This window comes from Dermacentor variabilis, chromosome 7 (assembly GCF_050947875.1).
Source record: "Dermacentor variabilis isolate Ectoservices chromosome 7, ASM5094787v1, whole genome shotgun sequence".
Classification (NCBI taxonomy): domain Eukaryota; kingdom Metazoa; phylum Arthropoda; class Arachnida; order Ixodida; family Ixodidae; genus Dermacentor; species Dermacentor variabilis.
In genome coordinates this window covers 111,887,103-111,899,478 of record NC_134574.1, presented here as the reverse complement: position 1 = coordinate 111,899,478, position 12,376 = coordinate 111,887,103, and the positions used below count along the sequence as shown (strand labels likewise).

At 41.7% G+C, this 12,376-nt stretch overlaps 1 long non-coding RNA gene across 1 annotated transcript in view; it reads left to right on the top strand.

The window, feature by feature from the left end:
- The window catches only part of LOC142587022 (uncharacterized), a 37,298-nt gene extending 27,369 nt beyond the window's left edge, over positions 1 to 9,929 (top strand). Inside the window, exons 2-3 of the long non-coding RNA XR_012829332.1 lie at positions 1,192 to 1,233; positions 9,576 to 9,929. This is a non-coding gene — a long non-coding RNA (uncharacterized LOC142587022). The remainder of the gene's footprint in view (positions 1 to 1,191; positions 1,234 to 9,575) is intronic.
- The last annotated feature ends 2,447 nt before the right edge of the window (positions 9,930 to 12,376 follow it).

Below are 12,376 nucleotides of genomic sequence, written 5' to 3'. Positions count from 1 at the left end.
TAAAAAATTCATGAGGAGACTGGATAGTTGGTGCTAATTGCAGAATGGACCCTTAGTGCAGTTTCTTAATCAGAGTGTTGAACGTCATGTTATTTAGGCTTCGGAAGAGTGGTACAGTATGTGCAGTATAGTCTGAATTAGTCATAAAGTGTGTCGCTATTTTTTCGAGCAGTATGACTGTTTATATATAGCCGTGGTATGTGCGACCCAAGGTAACTTAACAGTAATTTAAATATCCATAAAATATACTGCAATAAGTTATTCGTAATGTCGGCATGCCAAATATGTCTCGGCATTCGTACAAGAAAAAACAAGCTGCACTAAGTTCCTCGCAAGCTTCGTCAATATGAGATTTCCAGTTCAAAGTTTTGTCAAGTAGAACACCAAGGCATTTTCTAAAATTTGCTCGTTCTAGTGCTCATTCACTGATTGTAACTGTACACGAGTGTCGACCCATAATTTTTCACGGTGAATTTAAAACAACCTACTTGGTTTCCGTCTGTTTAACGTTAGTTCGCTTGAAGAGAACAACTTGTGGACATCAAGCTCTGAATTCCTAAAAATAAATGTTTCGTTCGGAGATTCTTAGTGTGATATGAGAGCTGTCTCGTCAACATAAACAAATATTGAAAAGTATTTTTACGACGCAAGAAAGCTCCTTAATATACTGTGACAAATATATTTCTCGATGAACTGAGCTTTCAGGTATACCTACTGTTGTTTAAAAAAAACTTGGATTGAGTGACAGCTGTTTGCACAGTCTGTTTACGATTTTCAAGGTAATTTTTAAAGAATTCTGGGCATATTCCAGGAAGGCCGCAGCATTCTAGTTTATTCAATAATATGCTGTGGTTTACAATGTCAAAGGCTTTTTTTATCTGAAAGAATATGGCAACAACTCTTCTAAATTCATTTAAGTGGTAGTCCAGTTCAGATAGGGAAAGGACGGCTGTGTGGGTTGTACTGACCTGTCTATAACCATGCTCACAGGGTTTGAGGTTAATTTGGTGTTGTAGGAAATACGTTATTTGTTGTACTAATACATTCCTAATAGATATTTTTTATACCTACGATGGAGATGAAACTGTAGTGTTTATCACCAGCCTTGTGAAGCTGGATTATATTTGATGATTTAAGAAGGTCGCGATACGTACATGTTTAAACTGATAACTCTTTATATTTTTTCCAAAGGGGAGGCCAGATTAGTTCCGGACTACAGGCTACCCAAAGAAGGTATGTTGTCACAACCTAATGCACATTGGACTGCCATAGCGCTATCAAGATTTAGAACTTGACGAGCTCTTACGTCTTTAAATTTAAATATACTAGGATTGCGAGGAGGATATGTAATGTATTGTTCGTTCAGAGCAGTAGCCGAGAACCTGCTGTCCAAAAAGAGCTAATAAACGTCAGAACGAGGGCGTCTAACGTTCTGGTATGGTGTAAAAGTTTTAAGGGGGCTTAAGAAATAAGTTTATAATACATCATGTTACTCTACTGTTACCCGAATGTTTAAGTAATAAGTTGCTATACTTTTCTTTCTCCTTACTCGACTGACCGCTGTCCCTTTATCGCAAGCTAGTCTGAATTGTTGTGCACTTGTGTTTTTGTGCATGTTTAGTTTTCAATACCAAAATTCTTTCTTCATTATTTGCGCAGAAAAAGTTTGTTCATCTATTGCTCGAGCCCCGGCATCATTCGGAAATATTTTTGACGAGAGATCTTCGTTGTTATGTGGCTTAAGGGAGCGGCTTCTTATGAGTTTGAAGATTAGCTAATGATTCACTTGTGTAATGATTTGTAAAGTAGACATAGACGTGCAGCAACTGAGCCCTTATCTTATTTATAGGTGACCGCTGAGAAAACAAGCGAGAATGTGATTAACTGTTCTAAAGAGCCAGACATTCTAAGACCGCCATATTTTTGTTAGTTTGTCGACCCCTGTCTAAAAATAAAGCTCTACATGAAGAGCAGAAATATATTGAGCTTCTCAGTTTTTACGTCAAGATGAAGCTTATAGTGACACTATCATCTAAGCAATGACTTCGTGAAAATTTCCTCACACTTGGACGCGTTCACTCATGAGAAGCATAAAAAAACTTTGAAGAAGCAAAGGCGACGTTGTGCGTATTCAGGAAGGTAACGCTTCGTAAACATAGAAAATTGGTGTGTCGAGTAACTGAATAAATTGTACAGATGTCATCGTGCGTGTATGTAAAGTCAGAATACCCAGCACCATAGAGCTGGCTCCGCCCTTTGCAGAAACAATACCTTTAAAACTTACTTTCCTCCTCTGGCCCAGCGGAGTGTGTTAAATAACAGATGAGGAAGACAACTACGGGGACCACGGGGTGGGCACCAGCGGCCCGCTCATGTCAAGTCAAGTCGAGTCAAGTCAAGTTTATTTACAACATGTACAAGGTTCAGTGTCATGAAATCGATTACTACTTTTAGTGGACAGTGTGGACGCTTCTGGAATATTCTCCAGGCAACAAATCCCGTTTTACGCCCTTCTAAATCGTAACTGTGTGAGATTGCACGGATTTGAATTTGAAGAAGATTGGGCCAGACGTCGAAATCAGGACATCTCGCGGCTATTTGGGTGGCGCACTCTGGCCTTGCGAGTCTCTCATCAATGAAGGTGGCATTAGGTGATCATTAAATTCCAGCTGAGGCGTCGCTTCCCCAAAAGAATCCGTAGGGAGGTGTCTGAAAATTGCCTTACACATTGTTCTGTCATTCTCTCGGTACACAGCGGATGATGCGCGTGTTTTACCGCAGTACACGTATAGCGGAGAAGGGGTTCTGGCATTCTTAATGGGAAAATTTTCGAGGTGATTTCCTCTAGAAGAGTATCACAATTCTTCAACAGAAGTAAATGGGAATGTCACATCCCCAAGCTCGAAGTATGTATTCACCTTTTTATATGGTATCATCCATCCTGGATTTGATGGTCACTAAGTGATACCATCAAGGGTAATGAAGTATCTACAGTCGAACGCAAAATTCTAGGCACCACGCAAGCAGCGACTACACTGCATCGCTGTGCCTTCTGACGGCTGTGCGCCTAAGTTCGAGATCGCGTATTGCGCACGCACGTTCTATTTTACTTACCAGCCTGCTCGGTCGATTTCTTCAACCACGCGTCCACCGCAAAGCGGGAGAGAGTGCAAGGTGCCACTTCTGCTGTAGCCGTGGAAGCTCCCTAGCGATGATGATGTGACGAAAGTACTTCACCTGTACTTGCAGGGCTCTCAGCGCGCTGCTCTCTTGGCCTTCTTTCTAGTCCATTAGCAGAGCCAAAAACTTGTTTTGCGTCACTTTCTCTGAAATTAAAATATGTGATACATCGTGAAGCTTACGCGTGATGCAGTTATTTGTGTTACTGGGTCCAAATACAGTTTGCCCAGACACATGCAGGAAAACACCGAATATCCAGTAGCTGGACTGAAGATCTAGTGAAGAGAACTCACAATAAGCGCAGTAAATTTTTCTCTCAGAAAAAGAAAAAAAGGATAGTTGACGAAGGTGTAAGGTGGGTCAGTGCTTTCAGTATTTGATTGGATACCCATCTGATGCAGTTACTTCCACCATAGATGGGGGCATCGGAAGAAAGCGCTTCTCACTCCACACACACGGCTGGTCACAAGGTGTCTTTTTCCGCACTTCTTAGGTTGCAAGACGCAAGTAGGCGTTTGGAGAAATCCCAGACATTTTCGATGCAAATAAGGCCCGTTCCGACAGGTGGCCGCTCCGGCGTGCGAACTGCCTGATCATCGAGCTGGGAACTTAAACTGCGATCAGGATAAATAGTGCTCTTGTTATATTGAAACAAGCAACATCCATCGTTGAATACACCATTAAGTACATATGGAAGCAATTCCTACTGTATAGTGCAGGAGCAAGTCGACGCTGTGAACTTCCCGTAGATGAGGACCAGTGGACCGAGTTCATCTGAGTACATAGCGGCCCGTACAATGACGTGCTTCCTCCGCTGTCACTGATCCTCTGCGTGATCAGAGGTGAAAACCTGACGAGGGAAGAAAGTCACAAACAGATCAAGGACAGCTTTTATAAACAAACCAGCTCAAATGGATTCCTGTTCACTTGAAGCTGCATAGAGTAATGGTGAGTAAGTCGAGGTCACCACGGACAGCCTGAAAAGTTCTAAAACTCGATGACGCGTCTTCGATTCAGTTCATAAAAAACCTATCCAAATAAACTGTTATTCCTGCTGAATAATTGGAGCGATATACTAGAATAACTTAGACAAAGGTGTCTCAACGCTCAAATTTTGACCGAGGGCATAAGGAAGTGCAGTTAACGCATGTTATATAACATATAAAATTGTTAAACGCTCGTGTTTCTCCAGCCCAAACACAATGCGATAATGAGTCACGCCTTAGTTGGCCACTCCCGACAACTTTTAACAACCTGCACTTTATTAAGGTGCACGTAAATATGCCTGTAAATATACCTACACGTTCAAGAGCGACAATTTCGATAAGACGAGTGCTCTAAAAAAAGAAAGAAACCGGAAATTTTTTCACCTATTCTTAATCGAACGCCAAGCTCGCCGTTTTTGGTCCCAGCGGCTAGAGCATGCCTACTCATCGGTGAACGCGACTATTTGTCATTCAGCTCAGGTTCATGTTTTCACAGCCCGCTCAATGTATAGTCTCAGAGTACTTTTCCTATCCTGTGGTGTCCCATCTGGTCTTCGACGCAGTTCATAAACTCTGCTTCATAAAGCCTTCTCCAAATGGTCAAAGAGATATGTTCAGCTGCAGGGTGACTCATGCATTTTGCTGATATACATGCATCAGCTACTACGGTGTCAATAATTTGTCTGTCTTCCTGGCCTTCCGTACACGTACGCCTTCCGCTACGTTATCTGCGATTCACCTTTTTTTCGGCGTGCTTGAATACCACGGCTCACCGCATTTCTTGACCTTTCTAGCATCCAGCAGATGACGCTTTGCGAAACGCTTTGGATGGTTAAATCAAGTATGGCTCTAGTTTCGTTGATTCGAGTGCGTGGCAAGATATCTGGAAGAAGGTGAAACGGTTTTTGAAGGTCTGATTCTTCTACCGTTTCGTCAAACGAAATCGCCAAATAGCTATAGCAAGCCTGTGCAGGCGTTAAGCTCTGCCATAGCAACATCTGTTCAGAGCTAGCGTTTATCATAACTCCGTACAAAAGACAACGAAACCAAACAAATCAGTGCCGAAAATTCATTTCTGCTGCGCTTGCTTTGAAAGCACACGCGTTTCTACGGAATGTGCGATCTACCTGGCTGACTTCAATGCAATGCATCGTTTATTTGCAAGAATTAAGGGCCACCGTCCGACTCAGCTACCGAGCTGAGCAACGCTAGACACGCTCTTTGCGGCAACCCCGAAGGCCCCAAACTATTGAGTCGAACGAAGAAGTCCTAAAGTTTATTTCTTTTTTCACATAGAATTTCAAATTATTCAAGCATTTTTAAGTCAAATGTGCTTATAGAGAATTCGCTAGACTATTTTACATAACAACGTCAGCAAAAAGCACGGTAATGCTAAGAAAGATGTCTTAGTGGCAACTTTTGCGACTGAGTGCGGCAAGTAATTGCGGCACATGGAAGCCTGATCAGGTATTCAAAACTTTCACCTACCTCTCATCTTTGTGATCTGTTTTTTCATTCCAAGAATAAATACACTGCGTTTATTAAGAGTTCTCTTTACTGGATCTGCACTACAGCTACTCCATATCCGGTGGTTTCACGCATTTGTCTAGGCGCATTGCATTTGACTGAGTATCCCATATAATTCCATCGTGCGTGAGTTCTCCGAAGGATCACATAATTGCGTTTGAAAGCAACTGAGGCGAAGCATGGTTTTTTGCCCTGAGGACCGTCTAGAAGAAAGGCGTAGAATGCAGCACGCTCAGAGCCCTGCTAATACACATTAAGTATTTTCGTCACAATATCATCGCTCGGACGCTTCCACGGCGACTGCAGAAGCGGCACCTTGCACTCTCTCGCGCGTGTCGGTGCGCGTGCCGTTGAAGCGAGCGAGCAAGCAGCCTGGGAGGTAAAAAAGGGCGTGCGTCGGCAGTGCGCGCTTTCGAACTTGGCCGTGCCGCCGCCAGAAGGCGCAGCGATACAGTTTAGTCGTCGCTGCCGTGGTCTCTAGAATTTCGCACTCGACTGCGCACAGAAACGGAAGACGCAATTTATGCCATTACCCGTGCGACGAGCCTTGTGTTTTGCTCTTTTGTGCATTTTTACAATGAGTGGAGGGGGAAGGGTTTGTACGCGTAATTTTGCAATGATATATTGAATCCATCATTTCTGTGAGAAAAGAAAGCAACAGCATTGCGCTATCAACACGTCAGAGCGATCTTACTTATATTCTAACCGTGACTATTGTGCAAACATCACCTACAATTTATTTGTCCGATTTAAGGGAAACATAGAAACCACACTACATAAAAAAGAGAAATCGGTATTTCTCATACTGTAGGCATCGAGGGAAGTGCAGGTATCACTTACAATCTAGGCATGCAAACGGGTAAGGTAAACAATATTACGGAAGGAATTTTTTCAGATTTGTGTTCCTAACGTAGGACAATGTGAACGTGTGACAAGGCTATGCCACGCGCACTTGAAGTCGAATTCCGTCGGATCATCCCATTCCATCGAGTGGGCCAAATGAATGAGAGAAATACTGCAACGCAAACAGCTCACAATGGTATTCCTCGCGCAATTAACGACCAAAGAGGCGAGGTTATTAAATACATCCGAGGTTGCACACGAATGACAGAAACACACCAACGTGAACTGATCCGAATATTGGTCTTCGCAGATTTGCAGTGAAAACAGGGAATCAAAGCATACAAAGGAGTAGCGCAACTGGAGTACAAAATAAAAAAAAATAATAGATCATGCAAATTCAACCCCGTGTTTTATTTTTCTTCCGGGCCAGCACAGCCAGTTTTAAGCAATTTTCGTGAAGTAAACGAAGCTGCTGCTTCGTATTCACAAAATACGTAAACACAAGGCGTTTGACAAAAAAAAAAAAGATGCGTGTATGAAAACTGGTCATGCTGTTTTTTTTCCTTCTCTACATTCAGACAATGCAATGCCCAGCAAACAGTACTTTGTAGGAAATTATTTGTTGCATAATATTTGCGGTACTAGGCGTATATCCGCATTTCGTAATGAAAGAATAAGTCGCTGCACGATGTCATAAAAATTCTAAATTCAGCACTTGGCTCTTTGAGCTCTCAGAAGCACACTTTTCTTTTACATTAAGAACTATATGTTTTTGCCGTTTTTTGTGCGAAATTCACAAACACATGGAGATATGCAAGAAAACGCTTACGCTTTAGAAAATGTTCACATACACAAAATTTCTGGACTGGCAGTGCTTTGAAAATGGGCAGAAGATGCAATGCCTGGCAAAAACTGCATATACAATTTTTACCCATTACAACGCGCCAATTGATCACCAGCTTATTCATTCATTCATTCAGAATTTATTTAAGACAACGAAAAGGTTGTCCAGGGTGACGTGGCAAAAGGCATACTTTGCCTGACGAGGCCACGCCACCCGGATGACAGGCGGCACCACAGGCTACAAAAATCAAGAAAGAGCATTACATAATAGAACACACATTCAATATTTTTTACACAATACATAAGACATCCTTACAAAACACAGGCTTTCGGCGGAAAAACAAACAGCATACTTCAAAACACAATTCAACCATAGCAGTATTTACAAAACACACTAGTGATAGGTATACGTTCAGTTTTCACCTTTAAGGTTCATTTATGAGCATTGCTTTAATTAACATTTTGTATTTACGTATAGAGGGAGTGTTGCGTACAGTATCCAGAATAATAGGGTATTGATTAATTAAGTCAGGAATTTGCCATCCTAACCTCTGAAAACCGTAATTAGTGCGTACACGAGGTGTTTCCATACATTGTTTCCTAAGTTCGTATGTGCTAAGTTTAGTGTGATAGGTGGTTTCGAAGGTTATTTTGTCTAGTTTGTACTGGCGTAATATTTCCAGACATAATTTGTATGTGTGCAGTTTACTTATTTCTATTATTCCATAAGACCTAAACAAGGGCCAGCAGCTGCGCAATAACTGTATTTTCCCAATAGCTCGTAACGCCCGCTTTTGAATTGCAAAGAGGGAATCTCGATTTGTTTGTGTCGTCGTTAACCATACAAGGGAACAGTAGCTTAAACGGGAATGTATTAATGAATAGTATATTTGCCGCTTTATGGACGCCGGGAGATATCTCAATTTGTTTAAAATGCCAACCGCCCGACAAAGATCACTTCGAAGCTGATCAACATGCGAATTCCAAGAGAGATTTTCTTGAAACAGAACACCTAGAAAACGAATTTGCGAGCACTGTTTCAACTGAGTGTTTTCAAAGTTTAAGTTTAGGTTGTCAGGAGCTTTTACACCTTTTGCTCTGAAGAGAATGTATTTGGTCTTACTAGCATTTAATTGCATCTTGTTTAGTTTTAACCATGTACTCAAGCCGGTCAACCAATAGTTAGCCTTTCTTTCGAGCGCGTAGGGGTCAATACCTGAGAAAAAGACATTAGTGTCATCAGCGTACAACACTAGGTTTTCGCTGCCTGGTATATTCACAATATCATTCAGGTATAAAATAAAGAGTACAGGTCCGAGAATAGATCCCTGAGGCACACCATATTTTATTGTTTTTACGTGTGAGGCTGCAGCATTTATGACAGTAAATTGCTCTCTTGACGTTAAATAGCTCTCAATTAAGGTCAACGACACGCCACGGAATCCGTAAAGTGGAAGCTTTCTTATTAGAACATCGTGCTGAACACAGTCGAATGCCTTTCTGAAGTCGAGGAAAATTCCCAGGGTGTGTGCCTTTTCTTCCATATTGTTTAGAATTTTTTCCTTTATCCCAAGGAGTGCGGTTTCGGCTGATCTATCTTTCCTAAAGCCAAATTGCTCATCGGCTCTTTGGTTCTTAGGGCTTCGCCTACACTCGCACACAAAATAAAACCTGTGAAAACAAGTCCAAACTGGAGATGCGAGTTTCCTTAATTTATTTCAGTTTTGGACACTCGTACGTTTGCCTATTCCAATCGAAGAACCCGTGAGCACAAAGAAAGTTCTTTGCTGTAAATAATAGTGGTAGAAGTATTATGAATCACTGATCAAATTCTTCGCATTTTTGTTCAAGCAATATGCACTTTGGCTCGACACATGTGCACCTTGAATTTTTCAATTTTTGATACAGATTTCGGTGGGGGCGAAATGCGAAAACACCCGTGTACTTAAATTTAGGTGCACGTTAAAGAACCACAGGTGGTCGAAATTTCCGGAGCCCTCCACTACGGCATGCCTCATAATGAGAAAGTGATTTTGGCACCTAAAACCCCATAATTCTTTTTCGTTTTATACAGCCTGTACAAGTTATAATGAGCTTTAAATTAAAATATATTACCAGTACCAACTTATTGGATTGAGAGACGTTCTTTTAATTGTAAATATGCGTAATTTTCGCTGCGTTGTACTTTATTTCCAGAGAGACGTGAACAGACCTCATTCTTAGAGCTCCGGTCTTGGACGGACAGGACAGTCAACTCGAGTATATGCTGGCAGAAAATGCAAGAGATAAGCAATCAAACGGGACAGAGAATAACACTTTGTGAAATGTAATAGCTGAAAAACCGTGGCCCTTTCAAAAAGAGCATTCGGAAATTTAAAGAAATGAAGTTCTGTTACAGTCTTTTATCTCTGCAAAATATTTTTGCATGTTTCTCCTGGATCTCTTTGTCAATTATTGTAAATTCCTTACACAAAATTCGTGACTCCATAAGAAAAATGAAAATATTTTAATAACATTGTACTAGACGAAAATAAACTTGAACAGTATTCAGCAAGCAAAATAGTTATCATGTTCTCTTGTTATAATGTCACCCAATAAACCATTTCGCCACACACGTTGCACAAATAGTATCCTTTAAGCATAGGAAAAACACATTACACAATCCATCAATCTGAACGAAATACTCGATGGTGATTCGAAATCATCAACAGACAACTTTCTATAATATCCTTATGATTCTTGGCGATCATTCAAATATGTATACGAGCGACTTTCAAACAGAAATAGTACCTATGATGCATCATACTGCCCTTGGAAATGGCACCTGGCGGGATTGAAGTCATTGCTACTTCCATTCATCGGAAGAAGAGGTCACGGTGAAATCTAATCAATTACGGTAGACGGATGTATCATCCTCCTCTCCCTAAATTATGTTTTTTCCCAGTTACCGTAGAACGTTGGACTGAGAACTTTGCAGCACCCACAGAGCTCTTAACTAGAGTTCTTCGGTTGCTCATCCAGATGTTTTTCATACAATGATTAAATCAGTAAATCCGCTCTACGAACGTAGTAAAGCATGACATTACTTCAGGCTTTTTCGTAGGTTATATTAAGGACCTTGGAAATAGCGCACACAGAACAGCGCGAAGCAGCGTGTGTGCTGATTTGTGTGTGTCGATGTGTTTCTCTTTTATCCGGTGTAGTTTAGTCTACGCATACATCTTAGCAGAAGAAATTATGAATCAACAAAAATAGAAAATATTTTTTTTGCAGTAATGCAAACACACAGCGTTTATCATGCGCATCGCCTTCGATTCGTTGATGAAACATTTAATTTCGCCGATGACTGATTTTTTATCACAGAACACAATGATGACGGCACAGTTACTTCAATGGTAGTGAAGAAATGTTCACGATGCCACTCGCTGTCTTTTCTGGGTTAAAGCGCATTTCAGGGACCATGATAGCCCGCACCTTAACTCTGCAGTTCATTCATAGTTTCTGAATTTGATATGGTTTAGAGTGATCTACTTAGCATCTATGCTTTCGCTCTTTATTTGCACAGTATATATATATATATATTGTCGCAGCACTGCGCGGCTGCGGCTGAGGCAGAGAAAGACGAAGTAGAGTGTGCGCGCGTGACCTCGCGGTACTCTGCGCCGGCTGGGCCTGGCCTGTAGCTTCCCTCTCGGACCTCGTTTCACCGTTTCACCCTGTAAATAAACATCATTCGTAACAATATATACATATATATATTTATATATATATAAATATATATATATATATATATGTATGTATGTATATGCAAACACACACGGGCAAAGGTGCCACCTGTCTTGACCAACATTGAGGTTGGTGGCCTTAGCCTGCGTCTGGTAACAGATACACACACATGCACACTTATATATACAACGTGTCCCAGCTAGCTTGCACCTAAATTCCGAAAAATCTATGCGTTCTTCAGAACAGCAACCGCATGTATGGTGTTAACGTTTATCTAAACTTACCGCACCATTGTATTGCTCGCCTTTGTTTGAGTAATTAGCCGATATAAATTAATTAACTTTTTTAATATAGCTTGAAATGTTCACGCGTCAAAGGGAAAGTTCTGGAGCTTCACAAATATTGCCCAGCCCATGCACTTCCAGCGAGACAGACTTAGCGTGGCCGTTTTTATTCGGGAAAAACGAAAGCCCGCGGAGTTTAAGAAATACAACGCGACAGCGCGCTCTGTGCTCCCGAATGCGCCACGATTACAGCGATCTCAACCGTGCATTGTAAAAAACATCGCTCGCTTCCCGCCTTTCATGCCGCCCACGACAGAGCGGCGCGTTGTGCTTCGTTCCGAGATAAACGCCAGCGGGTTCGGGCGGTAGTTGAAATACAGCGCGGCTCCCGTTTCTGCGGCGATAATTGCACTCTCAGGCTAGCAGAATGCGCCAGGAGGAAAACTGACAAGCTCATGAGTTCTAATTTGGGAGCAAGGCCCCAACAACAAACACACATTATAACAAGCTTGATAACGTCTTGTTAATTACGCTGGTTGACAGAAAAGGAAGAATTGCAAATTGACACGGAAGGTTGCTTTTTAGCTTACTGTCCATTCCTTGTCTTCAGAGAATTTGTAATTTCATATTACTTACCTGCCTTACTCACGTCGCACAAAAGTTTGACACAGATGACTTTTTTCATGGATAATGGTTGTAGAGATTTATTCGCGGATATGTATATCTAAAGAATGTGTTCAAACACCGTCTGCCAAAATGCAGTATTGGTACCTTTTCAGCACGTCCGATGTAACTTTTTTGATGACGCAAGGTGGTATCTCTCTGCAGGCCACTGCAATCTCTGCCTTTAGCGCTTCTGGTGTGGTTGTAGGTTTGCGGTACAATCGGTATTTCACACGCCCGCACAAGAAGAAGTCAAGACGTGTCAATTCCGGTGACTTTGCAGGACATGCCACTGGTCCATGCCGCACGGCCCACTGGGGTTTG